Below are 12,993 nucleotides of genomic sequence, written 5' to 3'. Positions count from 1 at the left end.
ATACATAGTAGGTGACCATTTCTTGAATAAATGGTTTGTTTGAACGAAGCATCCCTAAAAATACTGTCAAAGAATTAAAACTTGGTTCTGCCATAATATAAAAATGAAAATATACTAAACACGCTCTCACTATAAGCGTCCTTTGTTAATTAAGAATAAAATTATTTTAATAAAGAATTCCTCGCGTTTGGAATTTTGCATTCATAAAAATTTTACGATCTCTTGAGGAATCTCATTCTATCTTGGACTTATGTATTCTCATCGAGGAAAATATTTTGAATTTTTCAACTCTCTTCATTTATCGTGTTTTGTCGACATAAAATCATTATGCCATCGGTTTATTTAGAAAATACATAATTATTACCATTTTAGATAAGTATTAAAGTCAGGCATTTCTACTATTTATTATTATTTATTATCTATGAATGTCTCGGGACTCGGACTATATTATAGGCTTAGAATCTATGCTATATTTTTAATCGTTTGATGTCGAGATATTTAAAGGTACTATAGTTTTTCCATGAACAGGAATCCAAAATGTTTTTTGCTAAGAAGCTTAAAGTGAAGTCGTTAGATACTATTTGCTAAAGGTCTCGGTGTTAGAAAATAATAATTGTTCGAGAAAAAATCTCATTAAAAGAATGTTTTTACCGATATATGATATGATTCAGTAGTTTAAATAACATGTTATGTAAACATTTTCTAGGTAAGCGATTAGCAATTGAAAATTCTAACGCGGATTTCTTTAAAGACAAAGAAAAAGATTTATCACTTTAAAATGCTGTAAACGTCTTGCTGACTCAGGGTCAGCGAAGAAATAAACATTCTAAAGGAAATGTATCGCAGGAAGTTCGACTCTATCGCGATAATAATAAGTTCGTTATTGCAGGATGGCAAAGAGGCCTAACAAGTTAAACCTTTTGTTCCGTCACATCACGGCTGGGAAAACACCGTAAGGGTGCACTCACACACATCAGTCACCGTCACGGCACGTCACCGGACAGGATTAAAAAAAAATATGTATCAATAGTTCTAGTATGACTCTGTTCCCACACGACAGTCGCCGGCACGAAATCTATCAGTGACGTCACCGGTCAGGCACGTCAAATAATCTTTCCATACATGTATCATACTTTTATCCCCACTCACCCGGTGCCGTCACGTCTCAGTTCAGTCAGCGTCGTGCTACCGTCAATAATTGCTACATGTTCTCTAGCATGACACACGTCTAATCACTGACTAACCTGATGTATGTGTTCAATGATTCAGTCAAACCGGCGACGTGACTGACGGACAACATGACGGTGACTGGTGTTTGTGGATACGTACACAAACCGTCACCGATCAGTCATCGGTGACTTGACGGTGACTGATGTGTGTGAGTGCACCCTAAGCCCTTTTGTAGACTAGAAACTGACTTCGTATGACAAATTGGCCTGTACTAAAAAAGTCGATGTTTATATTTTGTCACAGGCTAGCTTATAAATTCTAGATCCCTCCGCAATATTTTACTCGAAAGAATTGTACCAAAATTATTAAGATATTTACTGCACTTATGATGTTCAAATAGCATTTTACATTTATTATCATTATTTAAACGGATTTAAATTGTGTTTTTGTATCCAAATCCTTACTAATATTATACATGAAACTGTCTGTCTGTATTTTCTTCACACTTCAAACACTGAATCAGTTTAGATGAAATTTGGTACAGAGATAGATAGATTATCCCAAAAATCCCACAAGAACGGCAACTATGCGTGTTTATGACTACGCAGGCGAAGCCACGGGCGCAAAGCTAGTAACTATATAATACCTACAATTATTTCTACAATTGTGAAAAAAAAAGTGGTCTTACTTCATATTTTTTCTACCAAACACCTTGAATACTTACTTGAATCTTGTTTATATTATTTATCAAGGTAGATGAAATAAAAACTAAAGAAGTTAACATGTATGTAATATTGATCGCAAAACTAGTGTACTTCCTACGTAGATAAAAGCTTATTGCTATTTTCCCAGAATAAAAGCAATTTGCTTCTTTTGAAGAGTAAGAAATAATATGTTTTGCGATTACGTTTTATGTGCCCCCTTGTGGTTTATTTGAAAACACTAAGAGTACGCGCAGTGGTAAAACGATTTCTTTTTCTAGATCATAATTTTTAGAACATAAATTATAAATTATCGATGATATTCAAAATTGAATAACCATCCTCTAAAAACATTATCTTAATATATTTTAGAAAAAACAACAGTAATATGAATAGTAAGTGGTTAAGATATTCCCTTAAACTTTTATAATAGATCAAGAGCCCACGACGGCCAGACTTTCCTTTCTTTCGGAAAGTTGAAAGTTTCTCTGTATATGTCTCCTATACAGATAAGAACGACCAGCGACTATCAAGTTTGGGTTGTGGTTACTTTGGCAGGAAACAGGTAGTGAAGGTGTATAAAATAGTACCTAACTTTCATTATAGTTTAAAAGCTAAATTTTATATATGTTACTTGGGGACCTATAAAAAGACATTACCTTAAGAGCCAGACAGTTTTCATGGTTCTTACATCTAGCCAGACACATTTAAAAAATAACTAACATATCATCAAATTCACATAACTACCTAAAAGCGTAACAAATATGAAATAACCCACTAAAACATTAGTTAACCATAATTATTAAAAAAATAAAAGTATAATATATAAGTAATAAAGTTATTACTTATCTTTTACGGGGGTTTATGTTGATGAAATTTCACGTATCTCGATGATACAATAAAAAAGTCATCGGGATACGTGAAATTCCATCAACATAAGTCTAAGTAAAAGATAAGTAATAACTTTATTACTTATATATTATACTTTTATTTTTTTAATAATTATAGTTAACTAATGTTTTTAGTGGGTTATTTCATATTTGTTTCGCTTTTAGGTAGTTATGTGAATTTGATGATATGTTAGTTATTTTTTAAATGTGTCTGGCTAGATGTAAGAACCATGAAAACTGTCTGGCTCTTAAGGTAATGTCTTTTTATAGGTCCCCAAGTAACATATATAAAATTTAGCTTTTAAACTATAATGAAAGTTAGGTACAATTTTATACACCCTTACTACCTGTTTTCTGCCAAAGTAACCACAACCCAGACTTGATAATCGCTAGTCGTTCTTAACTGTATCGGAGACATATACAGAGAAACTTTCAACTTTCCGAAAGAAAGGAAAGTCTGGCCGTCGTGGGCTCTTATATTATAACAATATATAATATAATATAACATTAAATATATAATTATATAATATAACATTAACTTAAAAACTTGAATCTTAAATATCTTGAAAACTACGTAAGGGTAATATGGATTATTTCTCATTACGAAGAGCCATTAGTACGATCGTTTGAAAAATACTTTTATTGTATTTTTTATATGTATAATATAAACAATATACTTCTATGAAACCTTAAAGATTAAACAACGGAGGATTTCTGTTCTCACTTGAATATGAAGCCAGTTTCGTACCGTTCCCATGGGTACTCTTTGAAAATTTGTAATACAAATAGAGGGAAAAAAGCCATCTCATATATCGTATCTATATACAAATGTATAAGAAGCTAAAATCATTCGTTTTTAGATTTAGAAAATAAACTGTTTTATAAAGCACTAGCGGTCCGCCCCGGCTTCGCCCGTGATACTTACATGTTTAAGTTTTCTTTCTATAAGAACCATCCTTGTACATCAAGAAATATTATAAAAAAATAACGAAATCGGTTCAGCCGTTTTCGAATTATGCGCTTACTAACACATTTGCGATTCATTTTTATATTATAAAGATTTATAATCACGATGTATTAGATCTTCTATTGAGACGAGCTCGCGAACGTCACATTTTAACACTTCAATAAAGCTACATAAAGGGAAATAGTTGGACCAAATGTCTATTTAATCGAAGCCAAATCGGCTATAACAATCGCCACATTACCTATAATAGAGCATGATATCATCAATGAGCAAATTATTTGAGGCAGCGCAACGTAGCCAAGTTAGACTATGCTGGATGATTAATTACCTCTGGGATCAGGCAATTGGGAATTTAATCCTGCTATCAGGTACGAGATACTAAATCAAATTCTCACAACTTTCAACTACAACTGAACATTGTTTTGGCAACATTGCTAAATTTAGATCAGCTCGATTCGCTAATTCAGTTTTCAGTTGACGACTGGCGTTTGCAACTTTTCAATTGTCGCGTTTTTGATGAGGGTACAGAGTTCTGTACGTGGCTATGAACTAGGGTTGATTCATGAAAAATGTTGGTACATATTTCAGCATGCAAATTGATATAGTTTTATTTAGGATAGTGGAATGCACATTCATATAGGTGTCATTTGTTAAATAATATTTCGTAAATAAGAAAACTCCTCCCATGATAGATAATAATTTATATACAACTAAATTATGTAATGAAAGATAATTAAAATACAACCTTCGATAGTTCTCATAAAATACTATCACAAGAAATCATCACTGTACTTTGGCATAGTATGTCTTATAAAGACCTGCCTGCCCAAATTATTAATAAGCAAATAATTAAAACGCTAACGAAATTGATTTTCAATATAATACAATTTATCAACATTCTATTCTATAGCTATTTACAACCATCATTAAATATACCCAAAACACAGTGTATGTCGTTGTTATAACCACCATAACTATGGCGACAGCTGGTCCAAAATTCTGGAAACACGAGTTTTTCAGCACACAATAAACACACACAACCGAATTTATAACACAATTAGATAACACATGTATTAAAGCCGCCCAAAGGAATATTTTCAATAGCAATTCATAGCTCCTATAAGCACCAATTAGGAGAATGAAACTCGAGAACAATAGAACAGATATTATACAAAATATTAATGTTAGGTAAACTAATAAATCCTGCTTCTTTTCGTACAAGCTTTTCCATTCTGCATAATTTATGACGATAGACAGAATTAATATGGACCCGATACAGCCGTAAATCATTCCGAAGACCGCTATTACCAAGGATCCATCCTTTAATTCCATGCAAAGCAGAAATTCGTTCACCGTCGGAAAGTATTCCCATATATCTAGTAATGAACTTGTAAAATTTTTAATGTAACGTCGCACACTTCCTGACATTTCGCTCAAATGTAGTATGTCATTGGGTTGTCGAAGCGCTGTTGATTTTATTATACAGATTAAATAAGCTATTCATTTCTTTACATTATACAGATAAGCTGTTTAAATTGGGCCTGAAAATTTTCACAGGATTGCATGGCATGTTGTAGGTAGCTGAGTCCGAAAAAAATAACTTATCAATAGAAAATTCAATAGAAAATTATTTTATTCGATAAATATGCACATTTAAAATGGCTAATAGAATCAACTAGATAGAACTAGATTCAATTTAATCTATTAACATTATGATAATTATACTTATTTTTATTGAATTTACGCATTTCATTTCATAGGAAAAGGATTACCTTTGAAACACTATAATCCTACCTAATGTCCTTTTAAAAAGTGTACTCGTGACGATGTCTGTAGTATCACTTCATTGCCACTGAAAACAAAGCATGCTGCATGCAACTCTCATACTTGGAGTTGAAATGCCTCATACAATGATGCTTCAATTTAAAAGTACACACTAGCCGGATTTTTAAGGGAGTACCTTTTTATATTAAACACCATGGTTTGCAGTGATTAGTAGTTGTATGATTAAACTTGTTGAAATAAAATATTTGTTAATGATAATATTATTATATGAATGTGTCTTTAAACTTTCTTCGGTTTATGAAAACTCAATTAATCATTTACTCTTAGTTGATTTTTCTTATAAACGCCTTGTAGTCATCACGATATATTATTTATTTTTAAAATGTTCCTATTAACCCAAGAATCGGTTTAGTTTACGAAATTTTTCACTGATTAGACAAACATTTAAAAAAGATTTCAAGCACTCTTCAATAGAACCAATGCACTCCAAATACCAAAACCCAGCGCTCTTGAAGCCTAAATATTTGTAATTAAGGCGTCATCTGCAGAGTCATGCAAGCCATTATATGGAATGCTACAATTAGTAGCGAGTGATTCACATTGTTCCGAACGGACCCGGGATCGATTCCAGTGCATTAAAATGAGCCTGTATTAGCTCTGCTAAATACTGCTCTGAATACACATCTGATGATCGTAATTATGGGAAAAACGGTTTTATCGCGCAGTTCAGGCGTTTTCAATAGTTGCATTAATGAAAAAGTTATTTTATGTTTTATCTGTCTGAAATATCGTGATAAATGAATATATGTGACGGAAAGAAAATAATTAATTACAATATTATGTTAATAAGTTGAAAACAATAGCTTAAATTTCAGAAATTGCCAAATTGCCTCTAAAGTATTACAACGTATTCTTCAAAAGAAATTATTAAATATGAAGTCAATCAATCATAAAAATAAAAACCTACAATTACCACAAAAAATACAATTCAGTTACTTAGATTTGATCGTTGATTTCATGTTGCCGTTACGTTAATGGTAATTCGTCTTCTATCCTGGGAAATTTAAGAAAAATATTTCCTAGAATAGCAAAGATAGGATGGCAGTTTATCTGTTGAAGTTCTTACGGTAAAAGCGGATAATATTTATTTTGAACTTTCTAGACTCTGAAAGAATAATACGTAGGAAGCGTTCTATGGCTCTATTTACTTAGCGAATAAAGAGATATATTTGAACTTTAGGTGAATAAAGAATTAAAAAAAAAACTTGTGTGAAATAAAACTAGGTGATCTAGGGAACTAAATAATTTACTAACCAACGTCATTTACGTCTTAAAAATAGTAGATGAAAACAAAAGCAAAATAGTTGTTACTAATAGTTATTTTACAATATGAAGGGCACACTGATTTGGAATAGGGTAAAGGTACCTAGGTACTGTTATTAAATCTTCATTCATTATCATTTAATGTTGCATCAATCAAAGTATTAAAATAATTAGCGTATCTGTTGCTAGCATCAAAAATGATTAGCATTAAATGCTCACGAATTAATAAATGCAGCATCATCAGACTAGACCACAAAGCGAATGTTTGGTTTCTCTTCATAGGACGTAATTCAACGTGGAATTTCTAATCTTTGATATGTGTGCATCATTCTGCCTCATATTGAATGCATTCTAAACATCAATCTGCTTATTCATTGAAATTCTGCGGCACGGAATCAAAATTAATGGCCTCGTTTTCGCCGCGCTAATAAATCACTCAGTGATTGTGACGTTCGGATTAATTACACATTTATATTTTCCAAGTGGATAGGATAAGGTGAGTTTTTTGATTTCAAAAGGAAAAAACGGAAACTTAAAGGATCACTTTGTCGTCCGTCTATCTGCCAAGATATGGTCAAGATACTTTTTCACACGAACGCGTAGAGGTATCAAGCATGCCAACAAAAACGCAATCAAAAGATAAAGCCGTTAAGCCGCAAATTTCGACTTTTGCAAGGTAATCAAAACCTACCATCATGATAATATTATATTTACAATTATTACAACATAATTTATAAAAAAACCATTTGAAAATCCATTTCAACCAAACCATTTCAATCAACAAAACCAACCAAAATTTCGTCTAAGGAACGGTTATTGTAGATTTTAAACTACACAAATAAATAGTGTAACTTGTTTATTAACGAAATAATTCTATTCGTAATTCATTTATAAATATAATCAGAAATAAATGTTTTTAACTAATTTAAATTACTAAGAAAACTACATTGAATCTAGAAACTTATTTACTTCGATTTTACTATATTATTCAAAATCTTCCAACCGACCTAAAAGAAAAGTTAGCGAAGGCACTAAGTATTGAAGTTTCGAGGAAAAATTTTTCCAAGGGTCTAGTCTGAAGTAACATGGCTTTAGGGGAATCGATATACATATTTACAATTTACATATGTATATATCGATATTAAAATTAATATCTCTATGGTTTATGTAATACTTTACTATTTTTCTTGATGAAGGTTACCGTACCTTAACATAATTATCATAGATTTTCTTGTTCTACCTTTTTTCATAATTTAATCTCAGGATCTACTAAACCGATTTAAAAAATGCTTTCACTGTTTTATAGGTACGTAATCCCTGAGTGCTATTATGTACTTAGGGCGGAGCCAATGTGAGCAGCAAGTTTAGCAGCAAGCAAATACAATTTAGCTGATTTTATCCAAGTACGTACAAAATTAAAACATATATTAGTCACGTAGTTTCTGTCATAAACAATAAAAAGCGAACTAAACCGCTCTTAGTCCCTTCGCAATATTACTTAACCCTTTTCAAATACCATCCTTGTAATAAGTAAATATTTTCGGGCCTTTGCCACTAGAGGGCGTATTATGGAAACGATATATTAAGAAAATCAAACGCTTTTAACATATTTGCGAAGTGACTCGATATTTGTGTATGTTTTGGGAATACAAATCGTTACCCTAAGGTATCGTTTGAAGTTTGAACAATCCATACTAATATTATAAATGCGAAAGTAACTCTGTCTGTCTGTCGAACTCGCCGTCACGTAGCAGTGCAATAATTAGTATCCAACATTTAAATTAGTTTGAGTGGTATACAGTATATATAAGTGCTTAAAATTGTGTGTACTCGTTACTGGCACATCAGTAAATAAATTCAGTGTATAAACATTCACCGTAAGTCTTTAAAAACATTAAAAAAACATTTTTTCTTTCGAAACTATCAACAATCAGTGAAGTTTACGTAGTGTGTTATTAATCCATCAGTCCTCGGAATCACAGACACAATAGAAAATCTATTGTGTCGCGCCCCGATCGGGCCTTACGGTGGTCAATGGGTTAAAACGCGTAAGCGACGCTCATTGCACGGCGCTTACGACCTTCTTCTCGGACATTTTTACACTGCGATACATCGTGAACAATATTATATTAATATTACCCGCTTGTGTAATTTTCTATGCACCCAACTATAATCAACTAACAAAGGAATCAGCTGGTGCGTTACTACAAAGTTTTTATTCATACATAGTCAACTTTATTAATGAACATGGATTGCTGCAAATTATGCTCGAAGATTGTTACTGATAAGGAAGGCATTAAATGTACGTCATGTAATTTCGTTCTGCATTTCTATTGCGTGGACATGACCGAATCAGACTTTAAAAAAATTTTGCCTATGAATAGATTGAAATGGAAGTGTCCTACATGCAAAGCTAAGAAGCATACAGCTGCCCCAGTTTCGTCTTCACCTAAAGCGAGTTTGGCGCCAGCATCGATACTGAATGTAGACACCGATGCGCTAACTCGCTATATGGACACAAAACTCGATAGTTTGCGGCAGCAATGGCGCGAAGATTTAAACTCTGCCATCATAGAAGTCTCCAAAAAATTTGATAACGATATTAACAACCTGGCGAAACGTATGAACTGTTGGGAGGAGCGGTTAACGCAATTAGAGAAGGGCTACGGAAATCATTTGCAATCTGTGTCGGACAATACGTTGTTACAAGAAAATAATGCACTCCGCGCGGACCTGCAAACGCTAAGCTCTAAGTTTGAAGACCTCGAACAAGCTTCACGAAATTGCAACGTCGAAATACAAAATATACCCGAACGCAAGGGGGAAAATTTAATACATCTTAGTTTGGAGATTTGCAAACTGGTGGGCGTCAATTTGAAAGACAGCGATATCAGGAATGTACACCGTGTTGCACCAGGCATCCCCTCAGACCGCCCAAAAAATATCATATTGCAACTCACAACTCGCCGGCAACGCGACGACCTGATCGCCGGCGCGCGCGCGCGGCGCTCCCTCACCACTGCTCAACTTTTTGGTGCGCCTACAAACGCCGCGGATGCAACAAAAAATACGCGCTTCTTTATAAACGAACACCTTACACTTAAAAATAAAATTCTTTTTAGTAAATCTCGTATTCTAGCCAAAGAAAAAAATTATAAATACACTTGGGTGAAAAATAGCTGTATTTTGTTGCGCAAAACAGATGATTCCAAGGTCATTCATGTGCGATGTACTGATGACTTGATTAAAATCATATGACTAGCTGTTAACTTTACACTAATTATAAAAAACTTATTTATAAAGCATGCTAAATTGTCGTCGTTTAAACACGTTTATTCCCTGTTTAATAATTATATTAACTATTCAATGTCTTATTTTAATTTTGTATTTGATGCGGAGAGGAACACGAACACTATTACTAACTCTACAGTCGTTTTATTGTTAAAAGGAATAATTATATCTTATTTCTATCTTATATCTATGTACTCTAAAACTTTGAATATATTTTATTTTATCAGAACTGTGGAGGCATAAAAACTAAACTCACCGAACTAAAATTAAATATTCTTTCGAGTAATTATGATTTAATAATATTGGTAGAAACCTGGTTGACATCATCTATTTTGGACGCGGAGCTTCTAGCAGATGGTTACGTTATTTTTCGCCGCGATAGAAATCTCACAATTTCAGGTAAGAAAGGGGGAGGAGGAGTGTTAGTATTTGTCAAAAAAGAATTAAACGCTGTGAGAACTTCCGAACTCGAAACACTTGAAATAGAAGAAATATTTTTATACTTTCCGTCTAATTCGGGGCTGTTGCTAAACGTATGTTATATTCCACCGGCTTTAAGTAACATCTCATATGATACATATTTTCGAAAACTCTGTGACGTATATTCTAGTTCACGTTTTAGTAATTTTCTTATCATCGGCGATTTCAACCTGCCATATATAAAATGGTCTTTTGATAACTCAGACGCCTTTCTTGGAACCGTGCACACTGAAACATCAAAATCTCTGATGTATACCATGTCATTTATGAACCTAAAGCAATCAAATAGTATTTATAACGAAAATGCGAAACTGCTTGATTTAGTGCTATCTAATATACCCAATCGTGTTCAATCTTCTGCTGATCCCTTATTGAATGTTGTCCCTCATCACCCGGCCTTAGACATAGTATGCTCGATATCTGTTTCTAACGTGATGCCTGTGAACTTATTAGCTAAAAGGAACTTTTTTAAAGGTAATTATGACCAAATTAACTTTGAAATAAATAATATAGACTGGTTCACTCTACTGACACCTCTTCCATCGGACAAAGCAATTGATATTTTCTACGAAAATATTTACAACATTATTAACACACACATTCCTTTGGTTAAAGTAAAGTCCACAAAATACCCAGTCTGGTTTTCTAAATGTTTAATTCAAGCCTTAAGGCGTAAGCGTAAACTTTGGACGCGATGGAAGACTTACGGTTCTCTAAGAGATTATCAAGAGTTTTCCCTGTTACGAACGCGAGTGAAACAGCTTCTTACTACATGCTACAATAATTACACGGCTAACATTGAAAAGTCTCTTAAAGAAAATATTAAGTACTTTTGGAAATACACGTCTTCTCTAAAAAATTCTAAGTCGGGGTGTCATGAAGTTGGCGAATTCTAAATCTGACGATCCAAATGTTATAGTTGAAATGTTTTCAAAATATTTTCAGTCAGTGTTCGAGCCAACATCCGCTGCGGCATACAATGTGGATAATATTCTCACAGACAGTCATTATGATAACACGCATATAAATATAAATTGCATTCGTCTTACTAAATCCGATATACGCGCTGCCTTGCAAAACATCGATCAGAACAAGGGTCCAGGACCGGATAAAATAAACCCAGTTTTTCTTAAACAAACCAGTAAAACACTCTGTACCCCTTTGGAGATTATCTTTAATAAATGCTTGAGTTCTGGTTCCTTCCCAAATATATGGAAGCAAGCATACATAACACCTATCTTTAAATCTGGTGAGAGAAATGATGTAGAGAATTACCGCCCCATTTCGATACTTTCGGCCATTCCCAAAGTATTTGAAACTTTAATACACCGACACATCTATTCGAGTTTAAAACATCTCATCTTAGACCAACAGCATGGATTTGTCGCTGGTAGGTCAACCGTATCGAATCTTCTTGTCTTTTCCAATTACTTATTCAATGCACTGGATCATAAACAACAAATAGAAACGATATATACTGACTTTAAAAAGGCATTCGACAAGGTAGATCACTTACTCTTACTACAAAAATTATCATTTAATGGAATTAAGGGAAATCTGCTACGCTGGTTTGCTGCTTATTTAAGCAATCGAGTACAAACAGTTGTTATTAACGGTTACACTTCCACTCAAGTTACTGCTTCCTCGGGCGTCCCGCAGGGCTCGATCCTCGGGCCCCTGCTTTTTGACTTATTTATTAATGATATTTCACAATGTTTTGAAAAATGTAAATTCTTGTTGTATGCAGACGACCTAAAGTTGTACTCTAATGTTGTTGATACCAAGGATATACTTCATATTCAAGATGACCTAAATAGATTGGATGATTATTGTAAACGCAATAAATTATTTTTGGCTTATAATAAATGTAAACATATTACTTACTCTAAAAAGAACAACAAAATTCCAACAGTATTTAATCTGGGAGGTCACCAACTGGATTCGGTTTCCTGCATTCGTGATCTCGGTGTCTACTTCGATGAATGTTTAATACTCGATCAACATATAGACCACATACTCAGTAAGTCTTACCGCATGCTGGGCTTTATTACACGCGTTACTAAGGCTTTCAAGGACGGAGACGCATTTGTATGTCTCTATAAAACTCTTGTGCAATCTCAATTGGAGTATGCCTGTCCCATCTGGAATCCGTTTTACAACATTTACATAAATAAATTGGAGATGGTTCAAAAGAAATTTCTACGCATCCTAAATTTCCGCCTAAGTGGTGGTCGGCAACATTACGAGGATCTTTTGCGTCGTTACAATTTTCTTTCGTTAAGTCAGCGCCGAAATTTAATCGATTCTCTCACGTTAAGAAAAATCTGCGTAGGAGAAATAGCCTGTTCAGAACTTCTTAGCTTAATAAATTATCGCATCCCATCCA

Source organism: Colias philodice, chromosome 7 (assembly GCF_061535455.1).
Source record: "Colias philodice isolate Cphi_HAF_F1 chromosome 7, ilColPhil1 Martin Lab GWU primary, whole genome shotgun sequence".
Lineage (NCBI taxonomy): Eukaryota > Metazoa > Arthropoda > Insecta > Lepidoptera > Pieridae > Colias > Colias philodice.
The sequence above is the reverse complement of the archived record's forward strand: the minus strand, read 5'-3'. Positions refer to the sequence as shown.